The following is a 16,104-nucleotide window of genomic DNA, read 5'->3' as shown; positions in this document are numbered from 1 at the left end:
AGAAGTTCTCAATCCTACAAATATTTTGGCCTACAAAAATACATCGTCCCTGCAGCACTCTGTATTGACAAAATAACGATTTTTTTTTTTCAAGCAACATATAAAGCAGAAATATACCGATGAAAGAAGGGCTCTTATTTTTGGAGGGCTCTTAAAATGTTAAACAGACTTATTTGAATGGAATGCAATTGCATTGTTTACTCGAGTGCACCGGAAAATTGTTACATAATGTAATATTTTGTTGAGTTGGAGAGGATGTGCGCATTTCTAAAATTTCACTTGAGAAAGTGTCAACCAAATCTGCCATGCTTAATCACCAGTTAGAAAACAACCGGACGAGGACAGCGCCCGCAAGTCAAGTCCTTTTAGTAGCTGTTGACAGTATATCAGTTGTAAAGGCAGAATGGCGCAACTTTGCACCTTCAGGCCGGTGAGGTAATGACAGTCAGTGCTGGCAGGACATAGCGTCACACCTCAGACATCCACTGGTGAGAGAACAGCCACTTGCGCAGACAAACAACTGAGTGGAGTGGCACTCAGTGGAAGAAAAGAGGCTGCGTACACCCTGCTGTGATTGCTAAGCACAATGTTTGCCTTGATTTGAACATGCACCATTTGCAAAGTACTTGAAAAGTTTTTCAGCTTTACATCCAGAGGTGATTGTACAGGCAACTCTCTGTTATATTTAACATTCTTTTCTTAAAACATTTCGGTAACACTTTACAATAAGGTTGTATTAGTTAACATTAGTTAATGCATTAGTTAACATTAACTACCCATGAACAACACCTCTGTTGAGCATTAGTTAATGTTTGTTAACGTTAACTCACGCATATATTAATGCATGCATTCATGTTAACTGCACAATTAGTTAACATTAGTTAATGCATTAGTTAACATTAGTTAATGCATTAGTTAACATTACCTAACCATTAACAACACCTCTGCTCAGCATTAGTTAATCATTGTTAACGTTAACTCGCACATATATTAATGCATGCATTCATGTTAACAGCGCAAGTAGTTAACATTAGTTAATGCACTATAATTTGAAATAATCACGAACAATGCCTGTAAATAGCCTTAATGTTTTAAGGTTAACTTACTGTACATATTTACATTAGTTTATGTAACATTTGACACACTAAGGGTGAACATTTCTAACTCACCATCTTACCCTAAAGGTAAAAATGCCATTGTGTACCTTATCAGCATTATTTAATTACAAGGCATTGATATGGGCTGTAGGCCTAAACATAATTCTGAAGTGGAAACCATCTGAACATGAACAGATATGTTGTTCATGTTTATATGCACTTTACTATCATTACTTACATTCAACAAAGCATTCATTAATGGAATTTGTGAACCTTATTGTAAAGTGTACACTATTTCAACATTAACTGATGTGTTACTAACATTTGTGGACCCTAACATGACTTACCATTATCAAAGCATTTATTAATGGAATTTGTGAACCTTATTGTAAAGTGTACACTATTTCAATATTAACTGATGTGTTACTAACATTTGTAGACCCTTTATTAATATGACTTACCATTAACAAAGCATTTAAATGAAAAAAAATGTCTGTAATTGTTTAACCATTTTGTAATATTTTGCTGTGCGACACAGAAGGCGTTTTCTCCTATGCAGCGACTGACAATGCATAAGATACACCAAAGCATAACATAAATTCCCAAATCACATCAACTTTATTTGTTCGCTGTACTCCAAATCTTTATAATCCATATGTTTGCGAGGAACAGATCCGAATTCTGCGCTTTTTCCAGCGATCTTCATCCTCATTCTCAGCAGCGACATTCATAGTCAAAGTCCGCGCTCGTTATGATTCAAATTTGAAAGTTGCGCCCTCGAGAACCTTTTCGGCATGGTTTACGGCACTGATATCAAACGCTCATTGGATCTCACCTGCTTCGTCACAGATTGCGACATGCCGTGATTCAGTGGATTGACATTTGAAATGAGTGCGCGCCTTCACGGAGAGAAGCCGGATTCATATTTTCATGGATTAATAGCTTAAATTCTGCTCTGAACCCTATAAAAACTATTACTGCCACAGAGGAATGCGACTGGAGCTCATCATCATTTGAACTACTTTTGGTACCACTTTTGACATTTTCGCAAAAAATAAATTATTGTGATTACGCTTGTTTGTCTGCTATTCTTTTATTTATAACAGTACGGAGTTTTAAGAAATGGTTATGGGTAGGTTTAGGGGTAGGTGTGGATTAGTGGCTCAAAATATCGTTTTAATGTTATATTTTTACTAAAATTGTCATTTTCCTGAACATTTATTTCGATTATGCTTTATTATTTTAACATTCTGTATAAAATGGGTATAGGTTCGGGATGGGGTTTAGGGATCTTACATTTATCTACGAAACGATAAAAGGAAAATTATACATATATCTTTATCATTATGACATGAAAGATTCGTAAATATATTCGTAAAAATATAGTAGGCTAAGTATTTTTACGTTTTAGTGCTATAAATACGTCAATGTTGTACGTTTCAGCACCTTTCTAAACATACAAAAATGTACGTTTTGTGTCTTTTTGTGAAACTTACGTATTAATACCTACATATTAACAATGAGACCAGGCTGGTAATAAAGGTTCTGAAAATGTATTTGAAGAATGGCTTTCACTCATTTAAGGTTCAGTAAAATCAATACGGTTCACAAATTCCATTAATGAATGCTTTGTTAATGGTAAGTCATGTTAATAAAGGGTCTACAAATGTTAGTAACACATCAGTTAATGTTGAAATAGTGTACACTTTACAATAAGGTTCACAAATTCCATTAATAAATGCTTTGTTAATGGTAAGTCATATTAATAAAGGGTCTATAAATGTTAGTAACACATCAGTTAATGTTGAAATAGTGTACACTTTACAATAAGGTTCACAAATTCCATTAATAAATGCTTTGTTAATGGTAAGTCATGTTAATAAAGGGTCAACAAATGTTAGTAACACATCAGTTAATGTTGAAATAGTGTACACTTTACAATAAGGTTCACAAATTCCATTAATAAATGCTTTGTTAATGGTAAGTCATGTTAATAAAGGGTCAACAAATGTTAGTAACACATCAGTTAATGTTGAAATAGTGTACACTTCACAATAAGGTTCACAAATTCCATTAATGAATGCTTTGTTGAATTTAAATAATGATAGTAAAGTGCATATAAACATGAACAACATATCTGTTAATGTTTAGATGGTTTCCACTTCAGAATTATGTTTACAGCCCAAATCTATGCCTTGTTAATAAATAATGCTGATAAGGTACACAATGGCATTTTTACCTTTAGTGTGAGTGGTGAGTTAGAAATGTGTCAACTGCTACATAAAGTAATGTAAGTACAGTAAGTTAACCTTAAAACATTAAAGCTATTTAGAGGCATTGCTCATGATTAGTTCATGTTATCTAATGCATTAACTAATGTTAACTACTTGCGCTGTTAACGTGAATACATGCATTAATATATGCGTGAGTTAACGTTAACAAAGAATAACTAATGCATTAACTAATGTTAACTAATTGCGCTGTTCACAGGAACAGATGCATTAATATATGCGTGAGTTAATGTTAACAAAGATTAACTAATGCTGAACAGAGGTGTTGTTCATGGCTAGTTAATGTTGACTAATGTTAACTAATACAACCTTATTGTAAAGTGTTACCAACATTTCTCTCTCCTTTCTTTTTCTCACCTCCTTGCCCCCATTTTCACCACCTATATCATTTTTTGTGCCTTTTCTCACCAGAGCTTCACACTCCACCTATAGCTCCAAAGACTGTCATCTTCATCTTCCACTCTTCCTTCCATGCCAGTCTACTGCTGACACTAAAACCAGACAGTTTCATGACCATTTTAAAAATCTTTTGGACATTTGTTATTTATAATAAGCTCATTTGTAATGCATGAGGCTACATAAAACAGAAAATGTCAAAATGATACTAAAGCGTTCACATTGCTGGAGGGAAGGTATCACAGCAGCTCAGTGTAAAAGATGCTGGTTTGTTCTTTGATTACAAACCTAGTAATTTTTGTAATAAATTGTCAACAGATAAGATAAAACTAAGGATGAACAAGAAATGTAAATTGTCAGTTGTCACTTTTTTTTTTTTGCTTGTTATTTTCAATTGGCACACTGGAAAAATAACGAAGAATATCAAATGACATGAACAGAACAGTTGAAAATAAGATAATGTTTCATGTGGGATTCAGCCCTGTGATTGGTTGATTTTCTTTACATATTTCATTTTACAACTTAAGGGGGTGAAGGGCAGTGCTGAACTTCTTTAGCCACTGAAGTCTTTCTCTGCATGAAGAAAGAAAGAATCCAAACAGATTACTAAGTCTGGACCCAGACATACACTGCCGTTCAAAAGTTTGGGATCGGTGAGATTTTTTTAATGTTTAAAAAACAACAACAACAACAACAAAAACAGTAATATTGTGAAATATTATTACAATTTAAAATTACTGTTTTTTATTTGAATATATGTTAAAATGTAATTTATTCCTGTAATGGTAAAGCTGAATTTTCAGCATCATCACTCCAGTCTTCAGTCACATGATCCTTCAGAAATCATTCAAATATGCTGATTTGCTGCTCAAGAAACATTTATTATTATTATCAATGTTGGAAACAGTTGTGTAAAAAAATTTTCAGGATTCTATGATGAACAGAAAGTTCAAAAGAACAGCTTTTATCTGAAATAGAAATCTGGGATTAGACATAAGACATTAGACATAAAGAAAGCAAAATAAAACTGAGACAGAGTAAATCCAGAAGAACTGCGGCAACATCTCCAAGATGCTTGAAGAAACCTACCTCTTTACAGCATTTTTACACAAGTGCCTGAAACTTTTCACAGTACTGTATAGCTTTGGAGGTAGGTTTCTTCAAGCATCTTAGAGACGTTGCCACAGTTTTTTTGGATTTAGTTTGTCTCAGATTTTTCTGTTTCTTCATTTAATCACAGACAGACTCAATGATGGTGAGATCAAATCTCTGTGTGGAGCATACCAGCTTTTGTCAGACTCCTTGTGCATACAAAAATCTCACAATCATCTTACAATTAATGGCAAAAGGAATGTTTGGAAATGTGAACTGGTATTTCCTATTGACACACTGCAGCAAAAGATTTGTTTGTGTGTGTGTGTGTGTGTGTGTGTGTGTGTCATGCCTTAGACTTGGGAATAATTTCATTTTACATTAAAAATTTTAAACACTTTAGACTGAAAACACTTTAGGCTGAGGCCAAACATTCAATGACCTTGCTTGAAGTGATGAGTAGATAAGAGTGACAGGATTTAACAGCCCTTTAATTAACCCTGCATTTAATAGCAGAAGCACTCCACTTTGTGAGAAGTTAATGAAGTTAATTTGAGCTTCTTATGTCAGTTTGTTTGTGTGATTGGTTAGTTTTACTAACATATAGAGCCATTCCTAACCATAGTAGCAGGAGACAAGTACAAAACAAATCATATTTGCAGAGCTGTTCTAGCATTTTGAATTTTTAATTGTTGTATTATTTTGCTGTATTGCTTCAAAATAGTGAACGTGATTTCACCAAGTACATGTTCCTGGATCAACATTTTTCTTGATCCTGGAACAACATTCCAATCAACTATTTAGATTTGAGGGTCAATTTTACAGTTTATGTCAAGTTTAGCCTACAGCCAGGGTTAGGTGCTTCTACATCGGTGTTATTGCACTGTAAAAAAAGAATTGTTTTTTTTAACTTAAAAAAGTTTCCAGGTTGCCGTAAAATTTTGAGTTCATTGAAATTAAAAATTTGAGTTAATACAATAAAGGCAGTTGATTTAATCAACAGAAACTCAAAATATTAAGTTGAATTGACAAAAGAAAAAATGTTGTGATAACAAATCATTAAAATATTTTTTTTATAGTGTGAGCTTAGGTTTAGGGATAGGGCTAGGACTACATTTTTGTTGTTCCAGGATCAACAAAGTATTGATCCATGAACATGTCTTACTTGGCAAAATGATGGTGACTGCTTTGGAATAGATTGAACTTGTGTTACTATTACGTCCACAATATTTATACTGAATAAAAGGATTGGCTCATTTGTTTAATTCATTTCACAATTTAGCAGTTTGGTAAGATATTGCATTCTTTATTCAACTTACATTTATGCAGCTTGAGAATGAAGACTTGCTTGAGAGTATAAAAGACATGAAGGTTATGAGAAAAATACAGCAATCTCTTCATTCAAATACATCCAGATGAATAGTCCAGATGTAGAAAAATGTATTTTAATTTAAAACATTCTTTGAATCTCGACTATTTTGCTTGTTTTTATGAAAAAATGTACCACATACTGTATGTGCATATTGCCAAGCAGTAAATTATAGCTGCTCAACATTCACGCTGCTTATAGCATTATGCAAAGGTGATGCATATTGCAAAGTTGCAAAATTGTCTAACGGCTTCAAATTGTAAATTTTATTGTATAGTAGACTAAGCAAACCTCACCTTAATCTTTTGACCCAGAACATTCAAGAAGAGCAACCAAGAATAAATTTAGGATAATATTTTCAATCTCTCAGTGGTAAAGAATAATAATTTGCAGTCAGAGCACAAGTGAATTGGCAGCACTCTACAACTAAAACTGATAGTGCTCTTCTGCAACTTTCATTTTCTATTATATTTTTGCACACTTGCTTGAGGGCCCAAAAAATGTGTTCTGGCATGAACATTGTTTTTCACTGCCAAATCTCCGAAAGCATCTGTATAACAGCATACTCTTCACAGTCTCAAAAGCTCAGCAATGGCAGAGGTGGAGACAGTGATGTCCTTAATATTCTGTTTGTTTTTTTGTTTTTCCTCAGTTTGAGCTCCTTGAAGTGAGTGTTGTGGAAATGGGAAGTGTTGTGTCAGTAGTTTGTGAACTTTTGGCAGTCTCTGTGTGTCTGTCATCACAACAAATGAAGACAATCAATCTATCTATCTATCTATCTATCTATCTGGCTTTGTATTTATTAAAAGAGCTTGAAGTCGGAATGTACAGTTCTTGGTGTGCACCTTAACATTTTATTAAGTATTGCTGGAACTAAAAAAGCCAAACAGCCAAACAATTCAATTTTTTAATACCAAAGAACAAACATTTTATTTATTTTACAACAACACAAATAACTTATAAACACAGCATATAACCTCAACTTTCACGTACTTGTGACAAAGTTTGGGTTTTGAGATCCATACTTCTAAAAAAAAAAAAAAAAAAAAAAAAAAAACACACCTGCAAAAAGAACAGAAATCCTATTTTAGTAGGTACCACATATCTGCTACTTGTTACATAATAATTCACTGTTCATACATGGCACATTACAATTGAGAGAAGATAGCACCTGTGTTCATCGTATGTAAATGGTAGAATGATGATGATTTTAGGTGAACTGCCCCTTTAACTGTGTATAAGACTGCTCTCAGCTGCTAAAGATCACTGATCCTGATAGATTATTCCATGCTGACATTCTCAAAGAAAGAGAGAGGCTTCACTCTGAGCAAGAAATGAGATGTGAACTCATGAAGAGCAGCAATAGGGTGTTTATTTGTGAGGGTGTTGTTCTCCAAATGTGATTCTCTTCTTATTATCTGCATGTGTTATTTGAATTTCACCCCATTAAAATGAGTAATCATTAACAATGTGAACAATGTGATCGGCTCTTACTTGTTTTAATGTGAAGTATTATGAAAGGCTGCATTATTTCCACTGACTGAACATCTCTGCTGGAAGGAAGCTATTGTCTTCACTTAGAGGAAAAATATTTCTAGTACTGCAGAAGTACAAGCCTAGCGCGGTTTAGGGCAAGTTATTCACTTTTGTAAAACTCCTGTTATATTCACTGAAGCTACACTATGGAATGAATCTCTTGTTTATTTGTATCTGCACTTTGTTGTTTATGATAAGAGAATACGCAAGAGTGCAGAATTCAGTCAGCGTTTTCATCAACTCCAACATAAATGTCTCTGATTGGCCATTGCATTCATAAGCTTAACAGAAATGTGTGTGATCGGTTATAATGCTCAACACTGCAAAAAAACATGTAAAAAAATCTTTGGTGCAACATAAGCAGATCTAAAATGAATACCACTAACATGTTTCGTTCATTTTCCAACACAATCTCATGTCAAATCGTAAATGAAGCTCTAGCGCAAGTTCTGCCGGGAAGACTCAAATGTTGCATCACTTATTAGTTCAGATCTAACCAATCATTATCTAACACTTGGAGTATAAAAGATCAGTACTTAAACATGTCTGAGCTCGCAGATGCTGACACCAACCTTCACCTCCGTTCTCCCCACCACCACCAGGATGGTCCCTGTCCATACTTCCCGGGGGTCGGCTACGCCCCTGCCTTCATCTTCAGGCAGGAAACGCAAAGTCCTCAACCCTCAGGATGTGAGCTACGGATGGGGCCTACACCAAAGAACCTTATCTTGTGATATTTTGCTTGCTGATTGGTTATAAATATCATCATTATTTCATTATCTTGCCTCCCGAATCTTTCTGGTAGAACTATTTTACATTTTGGTGAATTGATGGATAATTCATATGAATTCATACGTTCAATTTCATCCGTACGTTTTCATACGATCTGCTTACACCCCAGTGGCAGTTAAGTTTAGGGGTAGACCTTCATGCTTACTTTTTTCTAAAAATCATACATTTTCATATGATTCATATCATACAAATTCATACAAAATCGCCACCTTGTAAAATAGTTACATTTTCCCATAATATTGAGCTGTCTTTTTTTTTTTTTTTTTTTTTTTTACATTTGATTTAGTTTAATTGTGGGGCATTTTTGCCCCATTATCTTGAATTAGCAGTTTTGGTGGAATTTTTACCCCAAAGTTTCCAACCCTGGTCCCAGTGACAGCTGTTGTACCATTTTTTACAACGAGTTTTTGTCATATCTAGCCTCAATGAGCAACAGAACATTTTGTTGGTCATTTAGTTTTTATTTCTGCTGCATTGCACTCAGTGCCCAAACCCTGCTCCTCATACATTATATATTCATATCTGATTGGCTGTGATAGTTTTAGTGCTGGCAATGCAAATTGCTTGTCATTGGAAACTAAGGACACAGTATAAGATGGAGCAGAGCATGTCTGTCACATCGCAGTGTGGTAAGTAATCGTGCTAAAAAAGAATCTAAGTTAATTGTCTTTTAATAATCAAACTAAACATGTAGGAAGACTTTCGAGAATCACAGGAGTACACATCGAATCCACACATGAAAGAAGAATGTCAACCGACAAAGAACATAAAACACAGCTATATATATAAGATCAAACACAGGCAACCAAAAGAGACTCAGGTGAAACTAATCAGAAATTATGGAAACTAACAAGCTGTTAATCACAGAGCTAAACTGAAAGTAAACACAGAAAACAGAAGCACAAAATGAAATGCAAAACCAAACTGAACATAATTCTGACAGTCATAGCTCAGGACATGCCAACTTCCAAGAAGTTTATCCAAACACATTCCTGTCAAGACGTTTAAATCAAGGAAGGATTGAGAATCAGATGTCACAAGAAAGAATGCAGGAATAAGTTGCTAAAATTTAAACATGAATTTGTGAGTGTACGTCTCCAATGTCAATAATTAAACTCATCATTAAAAGCTGATTAATTTCAGCCCAAAGAAAATCAGCTGCTACGAGGGAAATGAGGAGGTTGAGAATGCAAAAGGCAGATAAGGCAGTGAGAGTCAACTTGAAGGGAAATTTTAACATTAAACAGAGTGTCACAAAATAATTAAGAGGGCACAGCATCCACTTCACATATTGAATACCGTTTTGTAATTCAGTCTGCCATATTTAAGTGTATGATGAATGCATAATTATTCCTACCGATTGAGAGGAATATGAAGCCAGTCTTTAAGTTATGCAGTGCAAGAGCAACAGCTAATTGATTTCTGCCCTCTTTTCCCATCCCTAGTGGTGAATGCTGTTGAAAGCCTGTTCTCACAATGTAGACAATTATTCTCTGAGGTTTGGTGATTGCGGGTCTGATGAAACTGGTGGGACAGGATGTGTTAAAAACCTAAATGAATGTCTTTAATCACCTGCAAATGAAAGTGAAACAGAAAAATCTTATTTGCTTGAAATTTTCAAACATATATCTGACTGTAATTACACATAATCTTATAATGAGCTTATCGATCATAGACCTGGAAACCTCTGAAAGCATTGCTGTGATGACGTTTCTCTTTCCTTTCAAGCAGAATGCTGGAGTCATTATTTCATCATCTGTGGGCACAGATACTGTTGAGCAGATTGTAGGTCTGAGGTTCAAACCTAATGATGCAAGTCTGTCACAAGACCTTCAGTCACTGCCTGAAATCACTGAGATGAAACCGAAAACAAGCCTTTGGTGCTCAGAGAGAATCAGCTATGAAATCAGCTTTTAATCTGTAAAACACTGGCATGGCAGCTTTTCCAAAGAGCAGATATTGCTCAATGAACAATGTCTATACCGTGAAGTCCAAAAGTCTGGGATCACACTGAAAATCTGTGCTTCAGAATCTATTTCAAATAAAAAAAAAATCTATAAATAAATAATCAAATAAATCATCTATTTTCAGATATGTCAGTTGGATAAAAGTTGGATTTTGAACAATGTAAAACAAATCTGAAAAAAAAAATAATTTCTTTGTTAAATTTATCTGAAATAAATTTGATCACGGGATAGGTAAATTGAAGTAAACATCGTAAATGTTTGGTTCTGCATTTTTTATGTGTTTGAAAGAAGTCTCAGGCTGCAATTATTTGATCAAAAATGTTCTATTTCAATTCTATTTCAATGCAGAATTTTCAGCAACCATTCCCCAGTCTTCAGTGTTACATGATCTTTCAGAAATTATTCTTATATGCTAATTTGTGATTAAAAAACATCATATTGAGGACTGGTTGAGGAACAATGGTTGCAGAAACAGTGGTGTGATAAGTGACTTCACCTTTTGACATGACCGACCTGAGTTAAAATCTGCCTTTTCCCGTTCCCATTCTTCTCACTTTTCCCATCAGCTTTTGAGCAAGTAAGATCCAAATAAGGCAGCATCCATTCATGATTAAAAAAAAAAAAAAAAAAAAAAAATATATATATATATATATATATATAATGATATTAACTGAATATGTTGCTACTGCAAACTGTTTTACAATGTACTTCAATATATCTAAAGTCATTTTTGCTTATTAGTATGGTTGGATCATCAAAGGTCAGCAGCAGAGACATTTGTTAATAAAGTGAGATTAAATATATAAAGTATATTTGTATTATTCAACATATTTAATTATTGCAGGTTTGCTTAATATTTTGAGTTTGCATTTCACTGTTTTTATTCGTTTTGAGGAATACTGAGTCAGTTTTTATGCGAAATGAGTAAATGCATGCTCACATTTAGTCTAGAACTACAATAACCATCACAAAAAGCCTCTGCACTTACTGCTGATTTCTCTCAGCATGGCGACAAGAGAAGTGTCAGTCAAATGGGAAAAGCTTGGGTTACTTATTTAAAAATGTAACTCAGATATTTTGTTGTAAATTTAAAAGTAATGTGTTACTTTACTAGTTACTTGAAAAAAGTAATCTGATTGCATAACTCGTGTTACTTGTAATACTATTAAACATAGGTTATGACGCATATAACATACATATACAATTACTCAACAATATCACAACACCGAGGCATTAAATACTGTAAATCAGAAGCTGGATTTAAAGGTCAAACATTTTATTGATGTCATGATTTTCAGGATTCACGATTTCTGGTGAAATATCCATTTCAGTATCCCCTAACGATTCTGTGCTGAGCATTGAGCAAAACTCCTCTTTTTAGTAAATAAAGCACATATGAAAGTGTCAGGCCTGAAATAAGGTGAGAGCAGTGGAATGTGTCTGAGCTGACAGTATTGCATTCAGCAGTCGACCTCCTCTCTCTCTGGCAGTCAGGCCCCATGGAGGGAGCCACTCAGATACCTGTCACCATTCTGCTCTCAACATCCCAGCAGGGGAGTCCCTAATCAGACTGCAGAATGAAGAATTTGTGGGGGCGACTACAAAGGCTGAGATGTATTCCAATTTCAGCAACATGGGAACGAGAAGGACTGTTCTGTGCGGCTTCATAAAAGCATACAAGATCTTTTTTTTTTTTTTGACCAGAACACCATACTGATGGTTTTGGCAAAATTGAATTGAGATTAGGGGATTTGTTCTGTAACCACTAGATCCCAAACTCGACTGTCAGCTGAAATGATATACATCTAATTTATACCTGAAGATTTCACAGATTTAAAACCTTTATGCATTTTGCCAAAATAACACATTTGTAGACAAAGAATTATAGTATTTATACAAAAATAACATTAAAAAATGTTTTTGAAGAGTGAATTTGATTTGCGTTTATTAGTAAATAACCAAATATTACAATCCCTGAATTGCAACATGTTTATCATATGATTAATTTTAATTTAATTTTAATTTCATGCAGAATCTCTTTGGGGTTTTTAATGCACTTTAAATGAGACGATAACAGAACAAACACCTTCATAATTAACTGCTTCAAAAACAATTGTGTGCACTTAGGCCTCTAATTTATTATTTTTCTTGTTAATTAGTGTAAATTAGATGTGATTGAAATGCTCGGTATACCCATGTGGGTTTGTTTGAAAATGTCTGTGCATTTATTTGTGTTTTATTGTTTTAGCTTTGAGACCTGAGGCCTCTGACTGACAGGGGCCTCCATCTTCGTCACGGGTGGGTGCTATAAGTAAGCGCACAAAAACGAATAGTTCAAGGGAAACAGTCTTAAATACAATAATACACAAAACAGGCAGGAGAATCTCAGGAAACACATCCACTTCACAAAGATGAGACCAGACAAAGAACTGAACAAAAAAGGGAGTATATACACACAGAATAAATGAGGGAACTAAACAGGAACAGCTGAACAGAATGATTAACTAATGTGTTACCAAGGAAACAAAGTAGAACTCAGGCAGGCTTAATAGGAACTATACACAGAAACTAGGTCAACATAATTTGACAGGGAACAGGAACAGAACCAAACCAAAACACAATGAACAAAACATAATCCTGACAATCTGAGGGGCACCCAAAAATAAGACAGTATAATCAACAAATAAAACAAGTAATAGTGATGCAAACAAACAAACAGTGCCAGAATGTGTGCAATTAAAATCAAAAATGCATATAAATAGCATGCTTTAATTACAAAATGAATAAACCCTATGATAGTAACTATGCAGGAGGAGCCCGGCCAGGATTCACCCCAGTCCTTCCAAGCAGTAGGGCCCTCTAATTCCTGTAGAATAGTCCTCAGAAGCGGATCAAGTGGCCTTCAGCTAACAGCCAAACCATGTGGTGGCAGTTCAACATCGACATTAGCTAGATCTTTAAAGCTACAGCTAAGGGGGAAGTGCACAGCTGGCTCGAGGCCATGACGTTGATCATTGTCAGCTACGTCGCCAACAGATTTGGCCATGTCGAGAGTGGAAACACCAAGCCCTCCAACGCTAGGAACCGTAGAGCCACAAAGATACATCAACTGCGTCAGGAGCTTCGAAGTCTTGAAAAACAGTACAAGGTGGCGAGAGAAGAAGAAAAGCAACCACTTGCCCGAGCTTTGCAACATCTTAAGAAAGAAGCTCATGTCCCTGCTCAGGGCAGAGTGGCACCGGAGGTGGGTTAAGGAAAGAGCGAGGAAGCGTGCTGCCTTTATTTCCAACCCTTTCTCCTTTACTAAGAAGCTTCTAGGTGACAAGCGCAGCAGCAGCCTCATGCTCAACAGAGGAGGTGAACTCTTTTTTGCACAACACCTTGAGCGACCCAGATAAGGACCTGGAACTGGAACCACACACAGCCCTCATAAGCCCACAACCTCCGAAGGTTGAGTTTGTCATGACGGAGCCCAGCTGTATGGAGGTTCAGGAGGAAGTGAAAAGGGCCAGATCAGCCTCCACTCCAGGGACTAGTGAAGTTCCAAACACTGTGTACATGCGCTGCCCGCAACTCCTTTGGCACCTGTGGAAGAGTCTGAGGGTGATCTGATGCAGGGGAAGAGTTGCCAAGGAGTGGAGATATGCAATATGCAGATGGTGTATGGATCCCAAAGAGAAATGCGTTCAGATCCGCAACCAAAGCCACAGAGAAAGCCACAAGGTGGTTTTGGATTAAGAGGGCAGAACCGTGGGCAAATGCTGCTGGGAAACAGTCAGGGTTCTGATCAACTTCAGCCTGGTCGCCTGGGCGAGGGTGTCTGATGCTGAAAGACCCAAAACACCCAATGACCCTAGGATACATCACTGATGATGTGTCCCAGCGCATCTGCATGATGTATCTTTTACCTTAGAAGTATAGTACTGTATTTACACCAAATGCAAAAAGAGAGGCTGATGCCACGACCATAATCCAACATTGTGCATGTCATAAAGGGAAGTAACTGGTTGGTATAAAAACCACAGTCAAATCTTTGTTATTGTGATGTTATTTTAGCTCTGATCAAACGATGTTGTTTGCTAATAAGCTAGGTATCCACAAAAACTATACATCTCTGTGTCTGAAATCCATTTTGAGATTGAACATTGAATGTTCCAATCTGATTTAGATCAGCACTCCAGAGTTTTGTTCCACTCTGTTGAGTTTAAAAAATGCAATAGCATTTGACAGTCTGTTTTCTTAACCATTGGAGACACACTGCAATTAAGGCTGAATTCCCATGGCAAACTGGTACATTAACTTTATCACAATATTGTTTAATGCTCAGTGGTCAATAAACAGTCCTGTGGCGCAATTATGCATGCGTCTCTTGGTAACTCATATATTCTCTTTTTAATGAATAGCAATCAGAGTAATAATTTTACTCAATTAATTTGTTAACTGTAATTTATTGTCATTTAAAAAAAAAAGGATAGTTAAGAACATTGCTGAAAACAAATAACACATCTTTGCAAATTAAATGAGGGACAATTTAGCTAGCTTCTATTCCAAATGAGTTGAAATGTTATGGCATGCCGTTCAGAAATTTATTGTATTTATAATATGAAGCAATTTGAGCATATGGAATAGGAAAAATATATGGAATGGAATGAAACTTTGAATATTTGGAATGAAACTTGAATATATGAAATGAAAGTTTGACTATATGGAATAAAATTTGCAATATGAAAGTGCAAATTTGACAGTACTTAATAATGTATAGCCAGTTATATCCTCGTTATCAGAGCAATAGCCTTTTGAATTGCATGACTTTAAAAACTGCATTCCCTGCAATTCTCCAATACTTTGCTGAACTATATAGAAAAAAAATAGGCAACAGCTGGTCATATTCCAAACAACACAGTTTTGAGTCTACATCCTGTCATCTCTGACATTTCAGTAATCTCGATAAATTGCCGTAACATTGCCAGAACTACTTTAGAGGTAAATACACAAATGTGCTGTTCATACAAGTAACAGCATTCCATCTTTTTACTGGTAAGATACGATTCACACATCAGTTCCAAAATACAGGTAAACTCTGTGATGTCAATCATCCACCTGAGGAGAAGCGTTAATTCAAGTTTCATCGCCAGCAATAACACTCCTTTTTCAATGCCCAGAAAGCTACTAAAAACATATTTAAAACAGTTCATGTGAATACAGTTGTTCAACCCTAATATTATAAAGCGACGAGAATACTTTTTGTGCGCCAAAAATAACAAAATAGCGACTTTATTCCACAATATCTAGTGATGGACGATTTCGAAACACTGCTTCATGAAGCTTCGAAGCTTTACGAATAATTTGTTTCGAATCAGTGGTTCAGAACGCCAAAATCACATGAGTTCAGTAAACAAGGCTTCGTTATGTCATAAGTGTTTTGAAACTTCAATAGTTCATGTGACTTTGGCAGTTTGATACGCACTCCGAACCACTGATTCGAAACAAAAGATTCGTAAAGCTTCGAAGCTTCATGAAGCAATGTTTTGAAATCGCCCTTCACTAGATATTGTTGAATAAAG

Source organism: Ctenopharyngodon idella, chromosome 2, assembly GCF_019924925.1.
Source record: "Ctenopharyngodon idella isolate HZGC_01 chromosome 2, HZGC01, whole genome shotgun sequence".
Classification (NCBI taxonomy): domain Eukaryota; kingdom Metazoa; phylum Chordata; class Actinopteri; order Cypriniformes; family Xenocyprididae; genus Ctenopharyngodon; species Ctenopharyngodon idella.
This window is presented reverse-complemented; position numbering follows the sequence as displayed.